This window comes from Symsagittifera roscoffensis, chromosome 3 (assembly GCF_963678635.1).
Source record: "Symsagittifera roscoffensis chromosome 3, txSymRosc1.1, whole genome shotgun sequence".
Taxonomy (NCBI): Eukaryota; Metazoa; Xenacoelomorpha; order Acoela; family Convolutidae; genus Symsagittifera; species Symsagittifera roscoffensis.
In genome coordinates, this window is record NC_087064.1 from 71,943,997 (window position 1) to 71,969,937 (window position 25,941).

Consider the following 25,941-nt stretch of genomic DNA (forward strand, 5'->3'; position numbering starts at 1 on the left):
ATATATAAGTGCAAAGTAAAATCGCAGTTTTCATGCGCTTTGAGTTTCCCAATATGATCAAAATAGACCCATTTCATTTCCTCGTAGCCTCAAATTTTCACTGGTGAAATGTATTTTCTTTTCAATTTGAGCGCAAGGCATTGAAAAAAAACTCTATCAAAACGGCAGGAAAATTTTTATAAAATGAAAAGAACAAAACAATTTTTTCACGGATGCGCCTTCTCTCCACTACGAGAGATTCGATGTTGAACATTTGTCATATGAGAGATAAACTTATTTTATAGACAATTGCGTGATAAAAAAAACCGTAAAAAGTCGCTTATTAGACATCTGTAGACATTTAATCAGAGGGCATGTTCTTAAAGCCAATCAGCCCCCGTAAATAACAGAAATAGTTTTAGATTTTTAACTTAAAATTGTTCGTTGTAATGCTGAGGATCTAAACTTATAGAAAATTTCTTTTGCCCAAAAAAAAACAAATGTTACTCAGCTATGGAAAACATTTTGGCTCAAATTTGGCATTTCAATAAACAAATTGCTGGACTCTTAGTCAACTTCTGTCTGAGAGCTTATCCAACTTTTTTTAAGTTGCTGACGTGAAACGAAATCTATATCGGCGTCTTAGATTCTTAGTTTTTCAACAAGAATTATCTAGTAATTGCAGAGAAAAGACACAACTGTGAAAAATTTCTCGTTCTTTCGATTGCTTAAAAACTACAAACTCTTTGTTCGGTGACTGAGTCTCCATTTTATCTTAATTTTTTTAAATGAAAAAATAACTGAGAACAATCGAAACTATTCAGGGTGCTCAGAACTTTGATTTAATACTGGTTGGTTTGTTTTATTTAAATTGACAAGGTGTGCATAACTTTTTTTGTCGTCATTAAAATTATGTTTTTACTAAAATTGACAATTTGACTAGATGTATCATAAGTTATGCATGATAATTTTGATTTTTCGAAAACGACCTGTGCATAACTATCAAACTGGTTTGACGATAAAATTTCCTGCATTGATTCAATCATGAAAACGTTGGAACGTTCATGCTCGAGATGTTTGTTCTCTAAAAAAACTTCCGAACTTTTTGACGCCAGACAATGATGCATTAAAATTTTGCTCGTTACACGTGATTTGCAACACCCAATTATTTAAAAAATTGGTCAACAAATATGTCTTTTTAAATTTATCTTTGTAAAACTGTTCTTTTCATCAATAAATATTGCATGTTTGAAGTATTTGTAAAAGAAGTTGACACTTTGAAAAAGAAAGTTGAAAAAAAATTTGACAAGGATTGTTATCAACTCAAGAAAATTCATGCACTGAGCTACAAAAAATTAGAAAATAATTGGAACATATTTTTTTTACAACAATTATTGAAAATTATCTATATGGCCCAACTACGATAGTTAGTACACCATTTCAAAGCCTATTGAAATGTTAGTGACATCTTTGAAAAAACCGTATTTTCAATTGAAAGTCAAGAAATAATGCATGCTCAAATGTGTGTTTGTAAGTTCTTTTGAAGTCGTGAAAATCCAATTCAATCACGCTCAAAATGGCCAAATATAAAAAATTTCATGTATCGACAAACGACGTTCAATCGAATCGCATTCGCATGGAAAAGATTATACAGCTTTGGCCGACTGTTTGGGAATAAATCGGAACACTGCGAATACAATTGTGCCACGTGGGAGATATGAAAATTTACCAAAAGATGGATCATACGATCGAAAAATTGACGAAGAAGTTATTTTGGGCGCTATTGTCATTCTGGAGGGCAATCCACTGATGCATTGTGAATCATGAGCCCTGACGTCATAAGTTCGCGAAAAAAATTTGTGGTTGAATTTGGTGTAAATTTTCACATGCGGCGTACTCAAGGGCGATCTGCTAAGAGTGACGTAGTTTATAGAAAGGTCAGTGCCCAGAAAGGGCCCAATGTTACAATCTGTTGCGCAGTTTCCACGGAAGGCCTTTTGAATTATCAGGTAATTCAAGGTGGAATGAAGAAAGAATTTTCCAAAAATTTTCTCGAAATTCTAGGTGGAAACATTTTCCTTGACGAAGGGAACGATGCTGATGGATTTTGCACTTTTGACAATGCTCCCGGGCACAGAGGAACCGAAGATATGGACCTTAGCGAAATAGTCCCTCTGAAGAGGCTCCCAAAGTACAGCCCATTTCTAATTTTGGTTGAAGCTGCAATTTCGTGCTGGAAAGCGGCTATGAAACAAAAAATGATGGTGAGAAGAGATGGTTTTGTTCATCAACGCTGATGCCTTGAAGGAGCCAGGACAAACACTTCATGATTACCGTTTCCGTCATGTCAAATCTATTGTGGAACAAACAAATTGTGAAATTACCCCACAGAAATATGTTGGTACAATCATACGATGACATATATCCAGGATTGTTTGGACAGGAATAAAATAGATCGATGAACAATGGGTGTTGCATAAAAACCGTTGATTCTGTATATTATATTCTCTTCTTATTCATTTGAAATTTCATGTTTTCACTTGGAGTGACTTGTGAGCACTCCATCGTTTTTCTACTCTTCAGAACTTACGAAATAAAGTTTCTTTTAATAGAAGTTACCTATAATTCTTTTCATATTACCGATTGTTCAAAAAGCTTTGAAAGGGTGTTAAAAAAACTTCCAACACATCCGCAAACCATGCCCAATTTTTTGCGACTAAATTTTGGTAAGTCCAAACTATTGTCAGAGTTTTCGGACTCAAACTTTCGACGCGACAATGCATTCCGGATTCGGCGCGACCCACAGCGCGACTTTACGTCCAGACTTTCCAGACTCAGACTCTTGGCGTGAAAATACAATTAGGGGCTAAATCCTGATGCGGCGCTACTCACGGGCGCGACCCACAACTCAAACTCTCTGCGCGACGAACGTGGAGACGGCACAACTTTGCGGACCAAGGCGGAGACAACCCAGAAAAAAACTAAATTATTTTTTCCCGGCCGCCTCTGCCTTGGCCTGGAAAGTCGAGCCGTCTCCTACTTGATCGCAAAAGTAGCGCCGTATCCACCTCGGTCGCTAAGGTCATGAAGAATTGTTTCTTATTCGCGCCGCCTCCGCCTTGGTCTGGATAGTCGCACCGTCTCCGCCTTGGTCTGGAAAATTGCGCCATCTCCACCTTGGCCTGGAAAGTCGTGACGTATCCGTCTTGGTCCTGAAAGTCAGGAAATGGCTATTTTTGATCGATCTGTCCAAGCCGGTCGCGCCGTTGTATTTTGAGTTGCACCATTTCCTGAGTGGCGTCGCCTCAGCCTTGGTCGCGAAAGCAGCAAGAAACCTTTATTTGGTCGCGCCGTTTCCACCTCGGTCAAGACACTCTGGAAATGGCTAAATTTGATTTCGCCGATCGCGCCGTTTCCTGTGTTAAGCTGGTCGCGCCGTCTCTACATCGGTCGCAAAAATCATGACTGAATTTTTCGATAGCCAAAGTCTGAAACTGGCAAATATTGGTCGCGAAAATTTGGAAATACTAAATATTGATCACAATTTTTCGGTCGCACCATCTCCGCCTCGATTGCAAAAGTCGATTGTCTCGATTGGATCATTATGGTCGCGAAAATCTGGAAATGCCATGTTTCCGTGGCGAAAGTCTGGACACGCCTAAATTCGGTTGCGAAAATCTAAACACGCTTAAAGTTAGTCGCGCCAGTCTGGAGATGAATCTGAGACCTCGACCCGAGACGGGTCACTTCGTCAAATTGTAAGGAGCATACATTAGAGGTGAAATGGTTATAAAAAACCTACTGTAGAGTCACATCTTTATTCGAGTAGCATAAATTGCTGAGATGGTTTTTACAAATTATTTGTTTAGTTTTTGACATTAATTATAATTGAAAACTTGGCAGCGAGCAGTGATCGATCCGGAAATCTTCTGACGTTCAAGCGAGTGTACTTGCACTAGCCTGAATATAGTCGAAAACTGCTGTAATATTATTGATACTTTCAAAGATGCAAATTGCAAATTTCTAATGGGTGGCAAATTGACCCCCATTCGTTTTTGTTTCGAATTGAATTGATACAAAATACAACTTTTTGAGGCAAACTTAGCATTTTGGACCTAAATGTAGGCAAACTCAGCACTTTATTTTTAACATTTATCAAAATTTTAATCGAAAACTAATTGCGGTCAGTTGGGGGGTAGTTAGAACAATCAAGACCTTATCCTGCTATACGAGCAGGCTTTTTCAATTTAAAAGTTGATTTCTGCGTTTGCTAAAACTTTGTATTAGATTGATTAAAATTCAAATTTTATCTTAGTTGTAGAAGTGACTAAATTTTACTGTTCCGGCTTTGGAAGAAGGCGAGGGAGTGTTTATGTTTTGGGGTGATTTTTTTTTACATTTATTAGATTTTTGTACCATAACTTTTGTGACAAAAATTTTTAAAACAATAAAAAAAAAATTCATGTCCGAAGTTCAAATTAAAAAAAAATTGTGTGATAATTTTTGTAAAGTCATAGATGTTTGAAAACTTGGTCTGGAAAGTTGCGCCATCTCCACCTTGGCCTGGAAATTTGCGCCGTATTCTTCTTGGTCCTGAAAGTCTGGAAATGGCTAATTTTGGTCAATCTGTCCACGCCGGTCGCGCCGTTGCGTTTCCTGAGTAGCTTCGCCTCCTTTTTGGTCGCGAAAGCCGCGAGAAACCTTTAATTGGTCGCGCCGTCTCCAAGTTGTTCGCAAAAGTCGCGCCGTTTCCACCTCGGTCAAGACACTCTGGAAATGGCTAAATCTGAATTCGCCGGTCGCGCCGCTTCCTGTGTTGAGCTGGTCGCGCCGTCTCCACATCGGTCGCGAAAATCATGACTGAATTTTTCGATAGCCAAGGTCTGAATATGGCAAATATTTGTCGCAAAAATCTGGAAATACTAAATTTTGATCGCAACTTTTTGGTCGCACCATCTCCGTCTCGGTTGCGAAAGGTGCGACGGATCTTTCTGGTCACGAAAATCTGGAAATGCCATGTTTCAGTGGCGCAAGTCTGGACGTGCCTAAAATCGGTTGCGAAAATCTAAACATGATTAAAATTTGTCGCGCCAGTCTGGACATCAATCTGAGACCTCGACGCGGGACGGGTCAAATCGTCAATTTGTAAGGAGCATAAATTAGTGGTGAAATGGTTATAAAAAACCTACTTACTGTAGAGTCACATCTTTATTCGAGTAGCATAAATTGCTGAGGTGGTTTTTACAAATTTTTTGTTTAGTTTTTGACATTAATTATAATTGAAAACTTGGCAGCGAGCAGTGATCAATCTGGAAATCTTCGGACGGTCGAGCGAGTGTACTTGCACTAGCCTGAATATAGTCGAAAACTGCTGTAATATTATTGATAGTTTCAAAAACGCAAATTGCAAATTTCTAATGGGTGGCAAATTGAACCCCATTCGTTTTTGTTTCGAATTGATTTGATACAAAATACAACTTTTTGAGGCAAACTTAGCATTTTGGGCCTAAATGTAGGCACACTCAGCACTTTATTTTTAACATTTATCAAAACTTTAATCGAAAATTAATTGCGGTCGGTTGGGGGGTAGTTAGAACAATCAAGACCTTATCCTGCTATACGAGCAGGCTTTTTCAATTTAAAAGTTGATTTCTGCGTTTGCTAAAAATTTGTATTAGATTGATTAAGTTCCAAATTTTATCTTAGTTGTAGAAGTGACTAAATTTTACTGTTCCGGCTTTGGAAGAAGGCGAGGGAGTGTTTATGTTTTGGGGTGATTTTTATTGACCTTTATTAGATTTTTGTACCATAACTTTTGTGACAAATATTTTTTAAAACAATTTAAAAAAAGAACAATTCATGTCCGAAGTTCAAATTAAAAAAAAATAGTGTGATAATGTTTGTTAAGTCATAGATGTTTGAAAACTTGGTCCGGAAAGTTGCGCCATCTCCACCTTGGCCCGGAAATTTGCGCCGTATCCGTCTTGGTCCTGAAAGTCTGGAAATGGCTTATTTTGGTCAATCTGTCCACGCCGGTCGCGCCGTCGCATTTTGAGTCGCACCAATTCCTGAGTGGCGTCGCCTCCGCCTTGGTCGCGAAAGCAGCGAGAAACAATTAATTATTTAATTGGTCGCGCCGTCTCCAAGTTGGTCGCAGAAGTCGCGCCGTTTCCACCTCGGTCAAGACACTCTGGAAATGGCTAAATTTGAATTCGCCGGTCGCCGCGTTTCCTGTGTTCAGCTGATCGCGCCGTCTCCACATCGGTCGCGAAAATTATGACTGAATTTTTCGATAGCCAAAATCTGAAAATGGCAAATAATGGTCGCGAAAGTCTGGAAATACTAAATATTGATCGCAATTTTTCGGTTACCTTATCTCCGTCTCGGTTGCGAAAGTCACGACGGATCATTCTCGTCGCGAAAATCTGGATAAGCCTTGTTTCCGTGGCGAAAGTCTGGACGTGCCTAAAATCGGTTGCGAAAATCTAAACATGATTAAAATTTGTCGCGCCAGTCTGGAGATGAATCTGAGACCTCGACCCGAGACGGGTCACTTCGTCAAATTGTAAGGAGCATAAATTAGTGGTGAAATGGTTTTAAAAAAGCTACTGTGGAGTCACATGTTTTTTCGAGGAGTATAAATTGCTGAGGTGGTTTTTACAAATTATTTATTTGGTTTTTGACATTAATTGCAATTGAAAATTTGGCGGCGAGCGGTGATCGATCTGGAGATCTTTGCACTAGCCTGAATGTAGTCGAAAACTGCTGTAATATTATTGATAGTTTCAAAGGCGCAAATTGCAAATTGCTTATGCGCGGCAAATTAACCCGCATTCGTTTTTTTTTTCGAATTGATTTGACACAAAACACAAGTTTTTGAGGCAAACTTAGCATTTTGGGCCAAAATGTAGGCAAACTGAGCACTTTATTTATAACATTTATCAAAACTTTAATCGAAAACTAATCGCGGTCAGTTAGTGGGTAGTTAGAACAATCAAGGCCTAATCCTGCTATACGAGCAGGCTTTTTGAATTTAAAAGTTGATTTCTGCGTTTGCTAAAATTTTGTATTAGATTGATTAAGTTCCAAACTTTATCTTAGTTATAGAAGTCACTAGTTTTTATTTTTCCGGCTTTGGAAGAAGGCGAGGGCGGACGCAGAATATTTGCCTGCGACGCAGAATATTTGACCAAAACAGCGTGTTTTTAGTGCTTTAGGACAGCTCCGAAAATCAATTTGGCCGACCTAAAAAAAAGGCTGTCAAAATTTTCGAAATTTTTTTGAAAATCCGCCCCCCCCCCCCCTCGAGAAAATCCTAGATCGGCCCCTGATCGGGAGTGAATGTTTCTAAGTCGTCATTTTGTGAATGTTTCTAAATTTATCCGTAACTCGAAAAAGAGATGGAAAGTGTCAGTTAGTGACTTGTTTCAGTTCAAGTTGTTTTAAATCAGTATTCACGCTCTAAACTCTGATTTTGACGCACATTCAAATCTAATTTTCAGCACTTGAATAGGGTTCGATCAAATTAAGAGGGCAGGTGGGAAAAGTTAAATTATACTTTTTAGTAAAAATGTCCATCCAATTGCGTTTTCATAGCCCGGATATTTTCGGGCAACAGTTCCAGCAGCGCGTTTTCTGAGCAATAGAACTGTCCTTGTTATTGCACCACAAGCATAACCGTTTTCCCCCTTTTGGAGCTAGCAATTACCTTATGTCGAGGTAAAGAGCCAGTTCAAATAAAAATGAAAAGAAAGCAGTCGTTTCACTTATTGAAATTGCTTAAAAGCCGAATTTTGTTATTGGAAAAATTGTTACTGCAAAATTAATTGCTCGCTAAGCAATTCAAATTATGGATTGCTATAATTTGGACAAAGCAAAAAAAAATATTTTTTTGTAATTTTTAATTCATTGCAACTTCGCTCATTTGTAGTTCGTAAAACGTCGCTCCAGAGAAAAATTAGATCGATAAACAAAAAATTTGATATGTCTGTTCAAAGTTGCCATACGAAAACAATGGAACAAAAAATACCAAAAAGCTTTATTTTGCCTCAACATCTATAAGTTCATTCGTTGCTTAGATCACGAATTCTTGAAAGCAGTTTGCGTTTGAAATTGCAATTAAATTGAACTACCTGCAATTAATGAAAGTATTTTTTGGAGAAAAATTGCAATATTGATTGTTTTCAAACTTTAATTTTTTGCTATCTGCAATTAATTTTTAACAACCTCTGCATGCTATGCTGATGCTCATTGATTCTGGGCTTTATGGCTCTTCGGCTGCTGACTTTTCGGTTTGCTGGCTCTTTGTTTTGCTGTAGTTGACGAGAAATGTTACTATTACCATACCTAATCATCCTTTTTCATCAAGAATTAGTCCAGTATACCGGTGGATCACTACTCCAATCTTCCCTGGGCTCATTTTCGAGCTTTGGAACATATTTGTAACATCTGAGGTGAGATTTTTTTTTCGAATTCCAATGCAATGACATTTTTGCATATAAAATTTACAAGTAGCTCAACCTTAATGAAAACGCTAAAAATTCGAAAAGAAATTTAAAAATCAATGAATAAATTTCTTGTTCTCTGCCAAAAAACTAAACTCAGCCTAAAGAAATATATTTTTGACAGTTTCCTGCTAAATGGTCTTAAAATCAACTTAACATACTCCCCTCCCCCTAGCAAAAAAATAATAATTTGAGGAGATGCTAACTTGGTTCAAGACTGGAAGTTTCAGTCATTCAGAATCCAGTATTTTACATGCAGCGCTTAGCAAACTTCATTCAAACCAATTGCTGAAAAGGAAGATCTTACGTTGGTCAAAATTGTTTTAAAACATCAGATCATGTTTTTAATTAGTAAATTTCCTATACTATTACTTTCTTATGAAAAAATTACCAGATGGTCTGCCCTATTTTGTTTTGCTGTGCAAGAAGCCCAGTAAGATCCACTGTCAAAAATCAGGAAAACATTTGAAAAAAAAAGAAAAACTACAAAGAACGAACAAAAAATTTCAAGGTAAGTTTCCCGAAAAAAAAAACATTAAAAAAAATTATTGCCATTTTTTCGTAAATGATAACTGGATTGGGCGAAAAAGCGGAACGAAAAAAACCAGAAATAATAATAGCCAAAACAGGTTTAAAATATTTGGATTTAGAATAATTTTATTGAACTCATCTGATTTCGTTCCAATTAGTCCAAAAACCCAAAATGTCTAGATAGCTTTTTCAAATGGTACTTTTCTAAAACCCGAATCATAAGCATTAGAAAAAAAAAATGAACCTCTGCTGGCGCTTTCCAGGTTGTTTTCGAGTGGTCGGAACGAAAAATGGATCAAAATCTCATCGTCACTGTTATGGTTGTGTGTTTTATTATAAGACCCTTGACCGTTAGCATTTATTTAGTTAACAGTCAGTTATGCTTTATACAAAGTTCATTGGACTTCGCGTCACTATTGTTCTCTTTAGACAACAGTCAGTTTGAATTCAACACAATTACTTTTATTCGTTTAACTTAGCTTAGTTAGCTTTAGTGTACCATGGGTGTTTGAACACTTTGCATTATGGCCAAATCATACTATAGAATCACCAACCCAATGGACTAAATGGATCGACCGGTTCCACCTGGCTATCATCGCCAAAGAGACCCTGGGCATAGATAACCAGTAAAAACCTTTGGAATCGGAAACGACAATTCCTATTTTGGAAGGCGCGCAGGATTGATAAAAGGAAGCACAGAGGAAAGCCAGGGAAACCAGTAACAAAGATGTAATGCGAGTCTACAAAAACGCGAGGGACAAAAGAATCTTAGAGAAACAAAAATTTGGAGAATGAGGAGAAACAAAGCAGACGAGAAAAAAGGTTCATCCTTTACTTGGCCTTAGGAGCCGAGGGAAAAGGGTGTTTTCTCAAAAACACCGAAGAGTGAAAGTCTTATCCATTTCCTTCAAAAAATATTTGACCTTCTGGATGCAGCATATGTCAAACCAGCAAAGATTACGAACGATATAAGTTAATGAGCCAAAAACAGAAGGACAGAGAGTCCTACGAACAATTTTGCGGAGAGTTATCGGATTTAAATATATATTGCGAGAATAGAAATAGTTCAGAACAGGAATGGATGAGAGATGTATTCATATTCAATATAGAAAATTTCCATCTCCAACGAAGACTTATCGGAAACGCTAAATCCAGTGGATACAATCAACCAAATATTTATCGATGAGAAAGTATATTACAATCATCTCAAACTAACCATCATGACGAGGGCCAACAACAACAAAAGCGGCAGGGTGTACAAAAATTTTAACACTGTAAGAAACAACCAAGTCTGAAAAAAGAAAGTCAAACACCTGTATGAAACGTGGAAACGCTTTTACCAAAAGATATTTGAACGTTTGCCTAGCACAAGAAATAAAATGTAACATTTGAAAATACAAAGGACACTTTGGAACACTCTGTAAATCAAAAGGATGAAAGTCAGTTGTTAATAAAGTAGAAGACAATGTAAATAATCAAAATTGTCCATTTTCCCCACGGGAATCCCAAGGGAACTCAGAAGAAAATTTTTGTGGAATTATAAATGCCTGGACTGAAGAGGGAAAGAATGAAAACAATGATTACTCGGTGTTAAACATACGAATTATCTACAACGACAATAGCCTCGGAACGAAGGAACTTGTCAATATCGAATTAGGTGAGGACGCAATTGTAAATATGAATGTTCCAGTAGATTCAGCTAGTCCAATAGGCTTCCTGAAACAGAGTGTGCTCTATGAGCTAAATACTAGAGACCCACAACTGAAAAATCTACCCGTTGAAAAAACTCCGGCCAATGATTTGCAGCTTCAGCAGCAATATATTAAATATGATAGAAAAAATTGTTGTCAGAATACAATCCAACGGATGAATTTCATTAGAAAATCCAATTTTCATCACTACCGGACACGAACGGAACATCTTAGGAAATGACAACTTACCCTGAATCGGAATAGAAAATGCGCAGAAACAACCATTACTCCTAATGAACACCGTATCTTTTCCGGAATCTTGTAAGCCTATTGTCCATTCAAATACAACTCTTAACATGTACAATATTTTTAATTATTTTTTTAAACAGGTTAGGAAAACTACAATTGGATAGAAGGATTACACATTTCCACTCTCCGTTTAAAGCAATTCAAATAAAAGGTAGAATAGCTCATTTGCTTTTACTGGAAACCAAGAAGTTCGAATTGTATAGAATGGAAAGAGAAGGGCACATTGTCAAATTAGATAAAAGCGATGAAGACTGTTTCATAAACCCAATCGTAATTACAAGCAAAAAAGATGGCGAAAATAAATTAGCTTTAGACTCTAAACCTATCGAAAAAAAATCACGTGAAGCATCCTGGACAGCAAAAAACATGGCAGTTAAGTGGGAGAAATGTGCAATCTTTCAAAAAGATTTTGATGAGTGGGGTTCAAGATCTCGCACACCGGAGTAAAACCAATGGTTGGGAAATCAGATACAATAAAAAATCTTACCGAAGCCAAAGAGTATTTCAGAATTAAGATCATTTATTGGTTCATTAAACCAGCACATGAAATTCGTCCCTAACGGGTCAAAACTGAGCTCACCGCTACGTCCTTTTTTAGTCAAAAAGTCAGTATATCATCGGGATTATTCTAAGACGAAAGCTTTCGAAGAACTGAAAAAATAAATTGTTAATATAACGGAGAACAGTCATTTTGATGATAAAAAAAGGAAATCGAGATTGAAAACAGCCGCTCGCATAACGGTTTAAGAGCTACATTAGAACAACGGGAGGGGGAACTGTAGTTAACAATTCCATTTGCTTGTCGTTTTTTAAACAGCCAAGAAAAGAAATACCCAACAAATAAGCTTCAACTTTTGGAAGTGGTTTGGGCAACCGAACATTTCAAAAACTTTTTAAACGGCGCAGTTTGAAATGGCAAGGGATCATAAAGCGCAGTTATTGGCGTCAAACGCAAACCAGAGCAATAAAACGAAGTATAGTAGACTGACCCGATGGTTAAATGGACTCATGCCGTTTAGTTTTAAAATAAAACCTATCCCAGGAAAAAGAATGGGATTTACCCACTTAATGCCGAGACTAACCATCAAGAAAATCCCTACCAAACTCACATTACGACAACGAATTTGCGGTGGCAACTGTTAAAAAGATTTTAGAAAATTTTGCTGTAAATGGTGACTTTGAAAAGAAGAATTGTATAAAGAACGATTTGTTGATTGATAGTCCCTACAACGTGGATGAATAGAGTGTAATATTATTACCAGCTTGGATTGCGTAAATCCAATGGTCGGAAAGAACGCAAAGCTGCAACACATTCAACGGTCGTTCTTCGTGAACTTCCCTTATTCTGTCACAGACACACAGCGAACAGAACTTGCAATTCTAATCAGTCGCGTTCAAAGTCTCGTACCAGAAGTTGCATTCCATTAAATTTTTCCAATTTTAGTTTCAACCAATTTTTCTTTTCAGACAAGTGTTACTTTTTGTTTACAATACCTTCAGTATTATCAATTTAAAAAAAAAATTGAATCAAGAAGATAAATCCAAACTTATAGAGTTTCAAGCTTCAGAAAAGCTCTTAAAGTTATCTCATCAAGCGGAGAATCAAGGAATTTCAATGAAATTCGAGAACGACCTTATGTCCGAAATACATCAGAAGTTACTTACAAAGTACAAGGTACAGCTAAAATTATATTCATCTCCATTAGTGTTTACGGACCATTGTTCGAACAAGTTCATCAGAATGATGACAGACGAAGACAAACCATTGTTCATACCACAGACGAAAACAAACCATTGTTCAAACCACAGACGAAGACAAATGATGACAGACGAAGACAAACAATTGACAGACCATTGTTCGAACAAATTCAACAGAACGATGACAGAAGAAGACAAACCCTCAAAGACGTAATTCTGGCGTAGGAAGAAGATAGACCACTGGATAGATTCGGGGCGTATTTGAAGACCTTCCAACGGGATGTTCATAAAAAGGAAGAAATATTTTTCAACGATAACAAATTGATCGTACCAGCAGCCCATAGATCTCGTTTCATGACACTTTTCCACGAGAGCCATCCAGGACAGTTCGGGATGAAAACACTGGCGGAAAACATTTGATGGGCGCACTTTTACCGAGACAATTATCACCACGGAAAAAATTGTGCTCTGTGTATAAAAGCTGGTAAGTTCCTTAAAGTCATTCTGGGCTTGAACAAAACGCAGAAATTACCAGATTTATCTGAATCTAACAAAAAACTAAATATGCAATTCGCAGATTAATTTGACAAAAACTGGGGCAAATCAAAGTTTTTAATTTTATGTATAGATAGGATCACAAAATTTTCCTTGGCTAAGTAGTAAAAAATACTTCAACTTCTTCGGTACTCACATTTCTGATGGATTACTGCACAACCTAAATGGATTCCCAAAATCAAAAAGAGTAGACCATGGGTCGTTCTTCCTTTCATATGAATTCAAAAACTTCTGCGAGAAGAATCAAATTAATTTAATTTGATGTACGGTGGAAGATCATAGATCTAACGGAGTTATAGAACGTCTTATTTACACAATCAAAGCGAAACTTATGGCACTATCGTTTAACGAACCCAAACGGACTTTAAATGCGGCGATCGATAAAATCAATAGAATGAATTTGCAGGGAAGAGAAAGAGAAACTCACCAACTAAAAGAAAGGACTGTAAATTAGCGCAAGCAAACCATCGACTCTACGTCGACGAAAAGGAGGAAAACAAATATTTCCAACACAAAAGGTTTCTGTTACGCTAATTCAAACCTATCATCGTCATTGGTACACCGTCATAGAAAACTATCTGGGCACTGACTCTGGGGTTAACACTAATTCTCAGTCTTTCATTTGTGAAAGTGCATTAGATCATTCAAGACCAAAATTATCTGGCAATTACTCAGCCTTGGACTATTCACCATCAACTCCGGGCACGAGCGAGAACTCAATCGCTATAAAGAGTTCTCATGAGAAGCCAACAAACTTAGTAACAGAAACTTCTTCATACTGCTCGTCCTGTCCGAGAAGGAATCCAGGTCCCCCAAAAAGTTACGGAGAGAGGCGCTTCATCCAGCAAGTGTTACCATTGGTTGCGGCAATAGACGTCGTGGAGTCAGAAGATTAACTGTTGATTGGATTTTCCTCAAACAACAAATGCCAGGTTTCCAACACGTTCGAGTCCCCCTTGGTATTCTTCACACCTCTTGAGGACATACCAGCAAGTCCAACCTCAGTGGCCGAGACGACTCAAGGCTAACAATCCAGCACATCCTCAGTGGACCCTAAACTCCGGCGTTATGCTCACCTGCCGAAGAACTCCCATGGGATGATAAAGAAGATGGGGGGTGCAATATTTTGTCATTATTAGGTACAGAATTGAAAGCAGACGCAGATATTTTTTATCAAATTTTCAAGTCAGCAATTTAAACTCTCGAAAGTTATTCAGATTGAATATGTACCGTTTTTTTAAATTTTTTGGCTTATCCGCATCAATTTGTTAAATTCTGAATATGTTCAATTTCTAATTCTTAGCAGACATATTAGTTGGTTCTATGTTAACTGAAATTTATTGCAATCGTCACTTTTATTCATTTTTATGATGTTTTTTTTTGTTTGTATTATATTTAAGCCCAATTGTATTTAGTATTTTTTTTACTTGTCTTCAATAATTTTGATTTTTTTGTAAATATCTGAATCGAATTGTATGTAGCCTGTAAATTTTATCTGATTTTCATCTCAAATTCTCTTGTAAACTCCATTGGTGCTGAAAGTTGATTTTTTTTGTTTCAAATTTCGGATCCCGTGGGGTGAAGGGAGAATGGAGTTTGTGTGTGATTTTGGCTACTCAGTAGAAGTGCAGAGACAAACTTTCTGTGCAATGGGGAATGTTGTGATTTTGTGTTTTAACGTAGTAACTTTGACCTCTAGCAGCTAATTAGTTACCAGTCAGTTGTGCTTTTTACAAAGTCCTTCAGACTTCGCGTCACTACTGTTCTCTGTAGACAACAGTCAGTTTCAATTCAACACAAGTAGTTTATATTCTTTGAAATTAGCTTATTCAGCTTTAGTATACCAGTGGTATTTGAACAAATTTTTTTATTCGCGAAAACACAATAGGTGAACTCACAAAAAACTCCCGAACTATTGATCTGGGGTACACTTCGTAGTAAATTTGGTACTTGAAATTGAAACAAGAGTAAGTTCTAATTTTTCATCTTCCTGCCATAAAGATGTCAAATTAAAAAAAATTAAATCAAACAAAACTGACTTTGAGGACGTAACCTTGAATTTCAAGTACCTCTAAAAACGTCTATGTTTTTTGAACCTTGAACATAAATGTTCTGTTTGCCCTCTAACCTTAATAAAAACCTTTGTTCTGAAAAATTCCTTTCGCAGTTCTCAAAAAATGAAACTTTTCGTCTACTTTTTGTTTCTCAATTCAGTTAAATAAACAATGATGTATTTTAGTAACGTTCGTAAATACGGGTAACGTAGTTCAACTAATGGTTTTTTAAAAAAAGGAATTGTCTGATTTATTCGTTTTAGAATGACTCAATTTGCCGCTTTAGAAAATACCGAATTGAGAACCCATGGATCATTATCGGTTATGAGGTCATAATATGGTCATTATCTATAAAATTACAAAAAGTTTTGAACAATCAAAAATAGATTGTAAAACTAACAAACTTTGTGCTATTGAAACCCATTATAATCGTTTATAAACGTTTGTAATCAATTTTTTGAGACTTATTCATGAAGTTTGCAATTTTTTTTCAAAGTTAAACCCCCCCCCCCCCCCCCCAGTTCACCCCCCATAAGTTAACCCCCCACAAGTTAACCCCCATTCAGTAAAATAATTGACTTTTAGTTTTTAGAATGAAATGGATTTTGATCGATTATAATGGACTAAAATTGGTTTCGATTTTTAAAAATAACTGATTATCATGGATTATCTTGGCAAAAATAATCGGTTTCAATTGCAAAAATATTGGATTATAATCGATTATAATGGGTTATAATGGATTATTTTTTTTTCAAAAACAAACAATTATAATGGCAATATAATCAATTTAGTGGTCTGAATTTTACATCTTTAATGATTTATAATGGTTTATTTTTGTGTTAGGAGTTCCTTATAATCGATTAGAATCCATAGGCGCTCTGTGCAGGATATATCGTGCGCTATTGATCTTGTTTGATTTTTAATGGTCAAAATAGCAACATTCAAACCCCTATAACTTTGCAAAAATTGACCGCAGATCCAAAAAATTTTTTAAACTTTGAGCCCTGGGCATCACTTTATCAGATCGTATGAATATTTTTGTTCAAAAATTGAATCTTCTCTTGTGAAAAAGAAAGAACCCTGAAAACAAAGATTATGACACTTTCTCCAGAAATCGGAACAGTAGAGTTATCAAAACAAAATTGAAAACTACCAAATGGTGTTTTTGATCTGCACGTCATGAAACTTGTGCCAGTTATTACACATTAGTTTAGTTTTACAAGAAAAATTTATGAACCGAGATATTTCACAAACCACGCTACGCCTTATTACAAAACGAAAATATTGTGTCGAACAAGCAAGGTTGTTAAATTGTTCAAGTCATGAAGTTTGGTACAGGAAAAAGTGAACTGAAGTATTAATGGCAATTTGCTGATTTTGATAGCTGTGGGTTACAACTAAACGCTCTGTTTCCGTAATTGATGTCCCGGGTTGACAAAAAAAGCTTATCTTACTATTTTCATTTATGAAAAAAATCGTTTATCATATTACTTCATACAACTTCATAGAACAAAAATTAATGTATGAAAATATCAAACTAAGAATTTTTTCCATACTATGAAATTTTATAACAGGTATTTTTTCTTAAATCTAGAAATAAATTTTAGGCTTTTTTATTAGTATCTTTGTCCCCCAAATTGTATGAAAAAAGCATTGTATGAAAAATTGCATTAGCTTTTTTTCCCTACTATGAAATTGTATGATAAGCATTTTTTCCATATTATGAAATTATATGACAAGCATTTTTTCCATACTAAGAAATTGTACGATAAGTATTTTTTTCATACTATGAAATTGTATGACAAGCATTTTTTCCATACTATGAAGTTGTTTGTTAAGCTTGTTACGTTGTTGAAACATGGCAAAAAGATTAGAGACAATTAGATTTAAGATCCACCCATAAAACTTGCCATCTCTGAACAATGGAGAAAACCGAGAAAACATTAAAGGTCGGAACCTCGGCTGCGTTTTCTACTAATGGTGATGAATTTTAATTGATTCCTTAAGTTAGTAATTTCTCTCTGGAAAAAAGGTGATCATACAATTTTCATATCAAAGTTTTATAACAAGCATTTTTTCGAACAAAAGTTTAAAAAAGATTTTATTATAATGCTCGATATTTCAAACTGCTCGCAATATATCAAATCTCATATCATACATTTTCGATATGAAAATTATATGATAAGCGTTTTTTGAACAAAAATTAAACAATGATTTTAATAAAATGCTCGAAATTTTAAAATGCTCTCAATATACCAAATCTCAAAATAAGCTCTTTGACTTTATCTATGATCAGTTTTAAATGATTCCTGAAATTTTTAATATTTCTCTCGAAAAATGTTTGTCATGCATTTTTCACATATGAAAATTATATGATAAGCATTTTTTCGACTAACTGTCAAATCATAATTTCGACAGTCAAGTTGCCCTCAATATTCGAAAACTCATATTAGTTTCAAATAAACTCACCTAAAACTGATTTTGAACAATTTTTCAAACAAAACAAAATTGAAAACTACCAAATGGTGTTTTTGATCTGCACGTCATGAAACTTGTGCCAGTTATTACACATTAGTTTAGTTTTACAAGAAAAATTTATGAACCGAGATATTTCACAAACCACGCTACGCCTTATTACAAAACGAAAATATTGTGTCAAACAAGCCAAGTTGTTAAATTTCAAATCCACAGTTTTGATTGCAAGTGAAGCTTTCTCCGGAATATTTGGGGACGGGAATACTGATCTTTTTCAATATCTCAAGAAAACTTTGTTGAATTTTGTTTTAAAAAAATATGAAAAGTTCTTGAACAAAAAACAACTACACCGTGAAAATCGGAACAACCACTATCAATTTCTAAACAGTTCCTAATTTTTTTTCATTGCATTTCAACCTAATAGGACTGATCATTTACTAGAAAAATGTTTTCCAGAAAATACTGCTGATTTTGTTTCTTTTTGATTTGACTGATAGAGCAAAGTTAAAGCAAATGTTTTCTGTTTCAAAACAACAGATGCTAGCCATTGCCCCATCTAAATAGTTTGCAGATTTTTAAGTTCAAGTCATGAAGTTTGGTACAGGAAAAAGTGAACTGAAGTATTAATGGCAATTTGCTGATTTTGATAGCTGTGGGTTACAACTAAACGCTCTGTTTCCGTAATTGATGTCCCGGGTTGACAAAAAAAGCTTATCTTACTATTTTCATTTATGAAAAAAATCGTTTATCATATTACTTCATACAACTTCATAGAACAAAAATTAATGTATGAAAATATCAAACTAAGAATTTTTTCCATACTATGAAATTTTATAACAGGTATTTTTTCTTAAATCTAGAAATAAATTTTAGGCTTTTTTATTAGTATCTTTGTCCCCCAAATTGTATGAAAAAAGCATTGTATGAAAAATTGCATTAGCTTTTTTTCCCTACTATGAAATTGTATGATAAGCATTTTTTCCATATTATGAAATTATATGACAAGCATTTTTTCCATACTAAGAAATTGTACGATAAGTATTTTTTTCATACTATGAAATTGTATGACAAGCATTTTTTCCATACTATGAAGTTGTTTGTTAAGCTTGTTACGTTGTTGAAACATGGCAAAAAGATTAGAGACAATTAGATTTAAGATCCACCCATAAAACTTGCCATCTCTGAACAATGGAGAAAACCGAGAAAACATTAAAGGTCGGAACCTCGGCTGCGTTTTCTACTAATGGTGATGAATTTTAATTGATTCCTTAAGTTAGTAATTTCTCTCTGGAAAAAAGGTGATCATACAATTTTCATATCAAAGTTTTATAACAAGCATTTTTTCGAACAAAAGTTTAAAAAAGATTTTATTATAATGCTCGATATTTCAAACTGCTCGCAATATATCAAATCTCATATCATACATTTTCGATATGAAAATTATATGATAAGCGTTTTTTGAACAAAAATTAAACAATGATTTTAATAAAATGCTCGAAATTTTAAAATGCTCTCAATATACCAAATCTCAAAATAAGCTCTTTGACTTTATCTATGATCAGTTTTAAATGATTCCTGAAATTTTTAATATTTCTCTCGAAAAATGTTTGTCATGCATTTTTCACATATGAAAATTATATGATAAGCATTTTTTCGACTAACTGTCAAATCATAATTTCGACAGTCAAGTTGCCCTCAATATTCGAAAACTCATATTAGTTTCAAATAAACTCACCTAAAACTGATTTTGAACAATTTTTGAATAAATTACTTTTCTATAAAAAAAAATAATCATGAAATTTTCATAAATAAAAATTGTGTAAAAACATTTTTTTTTCATTGAAGAATTAAAATCATTTTTTTGGCGACCAGAAAGCTTTAAAAATATCAAGGACCATGCATCTGTACCAAAACTCTTTAAAACTATTTTGAAATAGTGAATGACAATTTTGTATGACAAGCATTTTTTCCATAGACGCTAAACATGAATATGCATGACAAGCATTTATCTTCCAAGGACGATAACCCGGGATATTTCTGCATTAAATCAATTCTATTTACAGTTTCTTCTTGATAAAATTAAATTATTTCTACTGTTTTTTCGATGGCTCTTGTAAGAAGCAAAGAAAATATGGGATAGATTCTATGTAAAAAGGAAAGAAACCACGGGATAAACTAAGTTTTCAAACATTATCTTCCTCAATAAAAACTTGCAAGGGCCAAATGTGGTGTCATATTAAAAACCCTATGGGGTATTTTTCAGTTTTTCAGACCTTTTTAGACAAAAATGACTTCCTCATTTTAATCTTTGAACTAGTTAGTCATTCATTTATCTCTTATTTTTTCTCATTGTTACAGTCTGGCGCTTAATTCAGACAATTTTTAATAAAGAACAACAGATAGCTAAAAAATTTTTCCTAATTATCTGAAATTTACAAAAAAAACTGTCTTTAAATATTTAAATTGTATAATGTCAGTTTTTCAGCAGCAAACCCAATTGATTTTTTAAAAAAAATTATTAAGCTTTGAATAGTCGAATGTGCACTGGGGAGGGCTCTTCTTTTGAAAACTAGCTTGGATTTGTTTTTCACACATTTCAGCTATTTTAGCTGTTTTCAAAGCAATTTTCTCAAACAAAAGTTAACATGATGGTAACTATAAGTTCGGTGACACAAATGTTACGCTTGCTAAACAGAAACGATGTTTAAAAGGACTACTACTGCCTCGTTTCTCGTGGACTATACTTTCCTGTATTAAACAAGACAGCTCGTATCAGGGTGAAGCCCTTAAAGTTCCGACTGCCTTTTAAGGTTTATGGAGCAGTAGTAACATAAATATCATTAGCAAATTAAATGTGAAAAAAAGGACAAATTTTTTTTCTCTAAAATTTGAAATTTTTTTATAAACATCATCCCCCACACGCCACATAAACTACAAAAGAATAGATTTCGCTCCTTGTAACAAGTCAGTTATGGCAAATAAGCTTCTTTCAAACAATTTGGAACGATTTCTAAGACGGATTAAATCTCCGCTTACGCGTTAATTGCGCGAAATATATATCGCGCTTTAATTTACCTCCAAATTGGCCAAATTGGCAATCTTTTAACCCCCATAACTTTACGAAAAATTATCACAGGTGAACTATTTTTTCAAATTTAAGCTCAGGACAGCAAAACCTTTTGAATGATATAAAAAAATTTTGTCAAAAATGGCTAGTTAAAAAGTCGAAATTTGTCTGAACAAAAAAATCTACCCGTGCACAAATATTCCGTTACTTTCGTATCGAAAATCGGAACAATAACGGAGCAGTACATCAGTGCCGAAGTACAACAGTGTCGAAAAAGAAAAACTAATTCAACACTGCCGAAAATAAAAATTTTGTTCAACAGTGCCGGAAACTTGAACAAATTTCAACATATTACGTGCAGCAATCAAAAATTAAACGGCGGTGATTTACCATCTTAAGTAAGATTTTGAACGAGAAAATTTGCAACTTCGACGTTTTCATTAATTGTTGAGTTTGCAGTTGCAGACATTTTGGAGCCAAAATTGGAGTGACTTTCTTTGTTAATTAGCGTCAGTAATTTCCCGCTCTTCAGAAAATTCGTTTAAATTATTCTGAAATTATTCTTAAATCATTCTAAATTATTCTTAAATTTCCCGCCTTTTTCGGCACTGTTGTACTTCGGCACTGTTGAACGCTCCCTAAATAAAACAAGAATTCTGTAGAAGTTGATTGTGATTTTTCGGAAGTGGGAGGTGGGTGTTGCGTTTACAAAAGAAAATATATTGACCACTTTTGGTCAAATCAATTAATTTTTTTAGTTCTCCCAACACTCTATATAGACCTCATTTAGCCCCAATTTACTGACTATAACCTTCCAAAAAAATACTTTTTACTTACGCTTAGGTATGTTTTGACAAAAAAAACCCGGTTACTTCAGGCGCAACATATGATCCATGGCGCCATATGTTTTTAGAAGATGTTTAGGCAGCCTGGGAAATTAGACGATACGCAAATTAGACGGATGCTACAAAAACAAAATTAGACGTAATTTATTTTTTACAGATCTGGCATTTTAGACGAAAAAGCTATGAAAAGGAAAAGGCCAGCAAAGTTTTTTCTTAAGAGTCAAGTTTCACAAATACAAAAAGAACATAAAATGTCAATACCTAGCAAAACAATTAGTTTAAATGAACAAAAATGTCAAATCCGAACATTACAAGAGAGTTTTGAATTGAATAATTTATGCATGATTGACTTGTAAAGTTTTTGGCTACCGAAATTTAACTGTTGTCTACAAACAGTTATATTTTTCACGCGCAATTGCAATTTCTCTTTTACTTTCGTCTATTTTCTCACAATTGCAGTTTTGCAAAATCGTCTATATTCCTTTTAAGTACCTCCGTTTAGTTTGCTTATCGTTTAATTTCTCAACCTCCGAAGTTTAGGGTTAATCAGTCAAAAGTGATAGTTGAAAAATAAAACCAAAAGGTACTCTTTTGGTGTAAGCTTTTGCAAACAATGATAAGTTTGGCATTTTTGAAACCCCCAAAATTTAACAAAAAATAATCGGAGGTAAAATATATTTTTTCATATTTGAACTCAGGAAAGGTATAAAAGTTTTTGGTGAAAACAATTATTTCGATCGGCGAAAATTGACTGAATAAAAAACCACACCGAGCATAAATATTCCGTTTTCTTCGAAAGTCGGAACAACAAAACGCAACTTCTATGTCCCGTGAGATGTAGTTTATCTAGAAGTTAACATCATTTGACCAAAAACTCTGTAACTGTCCTAAAAACTTGATATGATTATGGAGAAGGCGAAAACATAAATCATCTTTTGAGTTTGGCTTGGTTCGTACTTCATTTCCAGTTTGGAACATCAAAAAAAATTGAGAGAATTTTACAACTTAGGTTTGAAGCGTTGAAAAATAGACTTTTATAATGAAACAAGCTTCATTTTTATATCAAGGCTGGTGCTCAGTGTACCAAGTTACGTAATCTTTCATTATAAATAAAGCTTTTATTAGTTATAGAGTTGTTCCGTTTATAAAAAATTTCGAAAGAGAAAAATCAACATGAAGCCTTGTCGCAGCTGTGTTTTTGGTCTGCCGGATCAATTCCAGTTAAGACATTTTTTAATTCGTTATAAGTTGAATTGCTTATCAATTTAGGAGTCATTTTGTCACTTCAATGACCTATATACTTCACTGATTTCAACTTGAATATGAACTATTTTCGTTGGCTTTAGCTGAAGATGCATCAAGAGACCGAGAAAACAGCTGCGTCAAAGCTCCCTGTAGATTTTTTGCTGGTAAACTGTTGTAAAACGGGTTGACTCACGGCGGAAACAATCAGGCGTGAAAAAACTTTGAAGAGACTTTTGGCGACCACAAACAGTGGTGAAATTAGTTCAACTTGAACCACTTCAGTGCAAAATGTTAATGACAAGAAGTCACTTACAAAAAATTTTCAAACATAAACATACTTCATTTTTATTTTTGTGCGGATCTGAAAAGCAAAATTAGTCTACAAAATTTTTAGCTTTGAAACAAATTGAACTTTTGAAGCTGGCCACGCAATGCTATTTTCTTCTTTTGGAAGTGTCGCTTACTCCATGGTAACTATAAAACTTTGGATTGTTTTTTGGGAGAAAATCAGGCTATTAGAGAAGCGTTGCAAAAGGGTTTAGATGAAATGTTACACTGGAGCCCTGAAGCTATTTGTAAAAAAAATAGCACAAAAAAGTCTCTGTGAAGTATGATTGGCCAAAAAACACTACCTGCACTATTGTTAGTTCTACAAATAAATTATAAGTTCTACAAAAAGCGCCGCAATCAAATACTACATTTTTGTCAAAAAAAATTTTAAAGATGCCCTTTTTATCTGGGTTATCAAAAAAATTAAAAGACTGATTTAGTGGGCTTCCCAAAGGAAGAAATCAAAACAAAAGACCCCTTTTTGACTTTTGTTACAAAAAGTTTTTGAAAGGCGCCTTTGAAATGCGCGCGATACGGCTCGTTATAATAACGAGCAAGCACCTATTAAATTCCGATCCAGAAATTGTTCCTATTTGATTTTGGGCAAATTAGTAGGAAGTATTAATTTATGGCTGGGTTCTACAAGATTGCTTTAAGATCAGGGCAAAAAAATTCATCGGCAAAAAAATGTAGCTTCAGAAAACTAATGAAGTAATCGAAAAAAGTCGAGAAAAATGAAATTGAGCTGTGTCAATTCAAAGACATGTTATTGGCGTCTCGTATTGCATCAACGAGATTAAAATGCTGGCCTCGCATCAAGGTGTAACTAATCGTTTTGCCGCTTACACGCGTTGCATAACCGCAAAAATGGCGTTTTTTTTTGTTCCAAATAATAAAAAAAATTAGCACGTTTTAAAAACTAAAACTTTTCAAAGAATGATCCCAGATAAAAAAAACTTTGATACACTTAAGCCCAAGACAACAATATACTTGAGATGGTTTAAAGAAATAGTTAGAAACGTTTAGTTTAAAAGTCGAAATTCCATTGAATTAAAAACTTCCCCGATCATAAATGATTCGTCAGTTTCGTCGAAAGCGGAACAAAAAAAAGTAATTTTAAACTTTAAATAGCGTGCGGGTAATATTTTACATGAAAAAAAAAATGAAAAAATATCTGTTAATTTATGTGTTTTGTTAGATTTTTGTCAATTTTCACGTTATGTTTTTCTTTATTTTTTTAAAAGGATGACTAATGAGTTCTTTGACTTTTACAGACAGTCGGAATTTTCAAAGTTTTGCCCGGAATTGAAATTATCTCTGACATTTTTGTTTATTCACAAACAGTTTTCAGGATGCTTTCCGTTATTGCCGCCGCAGACTCTTCTGTTTTTTTTTAACGAAAGACTCATGAGAGAGTTCTATTCAAGATCAGGTTTTTAAATTTTTTTTTCGAAAAGTCTTAAATTATTAAAGTTTGTTCACACTCAAATTTGAAATTTTGCTGTTTGATTTCAGGTTTATCTTTCAATTAATTTTGTTTTTTTTTGAAAGGAAGACAAACCCCACTACTAAACAGCAAAACAGTAAAGGTCACAAAACACGATCAAATACTAATTTCGAAAGATGGTATTTCTTTTTCAGATTTCCCAGCGGAATAAAAATTTTATCTGTTGATCTAGTGTTCAAAATTGAGTTAATTTTATCAAAAAAAAACGATGTATCACAAATTGATCTTGATAATCAAATAGCTGCAATGCCATATATTTTTCACTTTGAAACTCAAAAGTAGACATTGTAGTTAAACACGTTATTAAACTTTTCCAACTAAAAAATACGAAATTTTACATTAGTATTGCATTAATACTAATGGGCACAGCATTATCGTAAATTAAGAAGTGCTGCCCTGCAAAATAAACAAAGAGAAAGGAAAGGGAGGAATTTGAATTAAAATTTAATATTTTAGTAGCCCTCTCTTATTTTCTTTTCTCCATCATCAAACAAGCACCCTTGTTGCTTTGCCTATTTACTTTCTAAGTTCGAAAAGTACGTCTCTGGACAGATTAAAAACAGCGGTCGAAAGAAGGATAAAAGTTACCCAAAAAGCCAAACTGAGTCAATAATTGCTTTTATTTATTCCGTTTTTTCTCTCCTTCTTTCAAGCGACTCCTTATGTGTGTTGGTGTGTTGCAGGATCTTCACTCGCTGTCCAAATCAGTGGTGATCATGTTATCTCAACTTCTTTTCATCCTACTCGGTAAGTTCAAACTACTTTCAGTTTTCAGTAGAGAGTTTCTCCGGAAAAAAATCAAACATTGTTTTGGACCTTTTGAAGCATTTAATTTTGGTAAATATGTGTAGCATTAGCGTCATCAAATAACAATTGGGAGGATGTAATGTTTGCGAGATGAATCAAAAAAGGCGGTCAATTGGTGAATTTGATTATTCTGGCTCTAACAAAGTAGTAAACAAGCCCCAAGTTTCTCATCATGGTCGGAAAACATGTAAAACATGCTATAAACTTCATTGCATGTTTTCGGGTCGCGTTTACCCTTTAAGCTCATCATATTTTGCCTCTGTGGGCATTTTTCAAATACACAATTTTCGAACGAAATGGATGTAGTAAAATTTATCTAAATGGTAGAGTCTTGGCCGTATAAA

General features: G+C 34.6%; 1 long non-coding RNA gene across 1 annotated transcript; it reads left to right on the forward strand.

Annotated features, from left to right (window-relative positions):
- The first annotated feature begins 7,604 nt into the window (after nucleotides 1-7,604).
- On the forward strand, nucleotides 7,605-25,537 carry LOC134842763 (uncharacterized). The gene is made up of 3 exons (XR_010162544.1): nucleotides 7,605-7,698; nucleotides 8,298-8,432; nucleotides 25,474-25,537. It is a non-coding gene; the product is annotated as an uncharacterized LOC134842763 (long non-coding RNA).
- Nucleotides 25,538-25,941: the final 404 nt, after the last annotated feature.